This window comes from Rutidosis leptorrhynchoides, chromosome 4 (genome assembly GCF_046630445.1).
Source record: "Rutidosis leptorrhynchoides isolate AG116_Rl617_1_P2 chromosome 4, CSIRO_AGI_Rlap_v1, whole genome shotgun sequence".
Lineage (NCBI taxonomy): Eukaryota > Viridiplantae > Streptophyta > Magnoliopsida > Asterales > Asteraceae > Rutidosis > Rutidosis leptorrhynchoides.
Genome location: NC_092336.1, coordinates 592,224,322 through 592,226,485, shown reverse-complemented (window position 1 = coordinate 592,226,485; position 2,164 = coordinate 592,224,322). Strand labels below are relative to the sequence as shown.

The window sequence follows — 2,164 nt, the reverse complement described above, 5'->3', positions numbered from 1 at the left end:
ACATTACAGGTGGGTATAGGATTCGGGCCCATTTGTACCATGCAGTATTTAAATCTTGTGGTCTATCAAAATGATGAATTTTATTGTTTACGATAAACTTATGAACTCACCAACCTTTTGGTTGACACTTGAAAGCATGTTTATTCTCAGGTATGAAAGAAATCTTCCGCTGTGCATTTGCTCATTTTAAAAGCCATCATTTGGAGTCGATCATCACAATGGGACCAGATGTTGGTGACTTCGTCCAGATGGATTGGGACGGAGTATGACACCACATCTCAAAAGCTTCATCCGTCAACTATCATGAGTTAGACCTCAGTAAAGATGTTGTAGTTCTTGCTACAAATGCAATAAAATTTCAGAATTCAAGTAAAAATAAGATGGCACCCTAGCTGTATGACAACACATAATTTCTTGTTGGTAGTCATGTAAAAAACATTGTAAAGTCAATTATCATATTCCCTGCATCTCACGATAACTGACTTATCTCATCGAGTGTCATTTTTATCATGATAATCCGTTAGGAATAGATTATTCGATAAGAAACATAAACTGGTGTGGACAAACCTTTTCTTGCTTATCTTTGCCCCAAGGTATATACTCTTCGTCTTTTAAAATCTTCTGCACTTCCATTATTCTTTTCCTTTTGATCAACGTTTTAACACGTTTCCTAAGTATCTCGTTTTCTTAGGTTACTTCTTGTTGAGCTTGAATTTAAACCTTCTTTTTTGGACAACTCTTCGTCTTCTCCAAAAAAGTCTGTATTCTAACTTGAAAATACACCCGTTCATACATCACATCTACATCATTCATTAAAAACTGTATGCAGTATTACAGGACACACAAATATATTTTCATTTACCAACTCATGTTAATTAGCTAATTATAAATAATTAAAAAATAAAAACCATATTCAACCATAAAAGAGTTTATACTCAATCATAACTCATCCAAACCATTGTCAAGAAGCTCATCAAACGCTAAAACATTAAAAATATCAAAATCAGTCAACAAAACAATTTTCATAATCAAAGAGAGCATATGGTTCTTTTGATCAAGATTAGCTCAAAGCAACACATGAAAACCTGTCAATTCAAAGAAATTCAAATAGTTAGCCCTTTTTCAGTTGGACTTTTCTTCAAACACAATGTTAAAAAAAAAAAACAAGTCTCGATTTAAAGAGAATACACCTTTTGACTAAATTGACTTCAGCAGTTGGCTTAAAACCATTTAGTATCTCATTCACATAAAATCAAAACAAATCTCAGCTTTATGTATACTCCGTATAATAGTGGTTTTTGTTCTCTTCCTCTATAATCGTTCCTTTTATGTTGTTTCTAACCTCACTGATCAAATAAACGTGGAACCAATTAATATCAGACCCAAAAATCGAATTAGATTGCAAAATACAAATTAAAACTCAGTTTATAATGATAAATATAAAACCCAAGAAACACTTGAAACTAAAGTAACACCGTAAATGCTTTCGATCATCATCTTCTTCTTTGAAACATCGATTTCCCTTCAGGCTTCTTCTTAAAATTGATATTTTCCTAAAATAACAAAAACCAAAATTATAGAATTACTTCTTTCAGATTTATAGCGGTTTTTGTTCTCTTCCTATAAAATCATTGCTTTTATTTTGTTTCCATCCCAACTATTAATTTGTAATAAGAAAAAACGAAATTGAAATCAGAAACAATGAAATTGGCATGAACATAATGAAAATCAATAATTTAAACTTAACAGTGAATTGTCAATTTGAAAATAAAAAATTGAAGACCTAATTGTAAGATACAGGAAGAAGAAAGCAGTAGGAGAGAAATTTGGGAGAAGAAAGCCGCAGGCATTGCTTATTATTTTGTAAATTAGGGTTATACAATATAAACACAGGAAAGAGATTGCGTTCTTTTATTGTTAAATTTTTTAATTATTAATTAATTACATTAATGACATCATCTTAGAGACTTAGATTTTTTTCTTTTTTTTTTTTGATATTCATTTATGAAGAAAAATAGTCTTTTTATGACATCATCATTTTAGCAATATATAATAGAAACTATAGATAGATAGATATAAATAGATCATTTTTATATTAATTTTGTTCCTTTTTTAACTCATTTTAAAACTAATTTTAACTTTTTTATTACTTTTCCACCCATTT

At 29.8% G+C, this 2,164-nt stretch overlaps 1 long non-coding RNA gene across 2 annotated transcripts; it reads right to left on the bottom strand.

Moving 5' to 3' along the window:
- Window positions 1-269: 269 nt before the first annotated feature.
- Window positions 270-1,782, bottom strand: LOC139845610 (uncharacterized). 2 transcript variants are annotated; one of them, XR_011758405.1, is made up of 4 exons: window positions 1,476-1,782; window positions 1,191-1,346; window positions 568-1,085; window positions 270-339 (listed from the first exon to the last, which is right to left on the bottom strand). It is a non-coding gene; the product is annotated as an uncharacterized lncRNA (long non-coding RNA). The 2 variants fall into 2 exon arrangements; XR_011758404.1 differs by having other exon boundaries at window positions 276-1,085; window positions 1,476-1,778.
- Window positions 1,783-2,164: the final 382 nt, after the last annotated feature.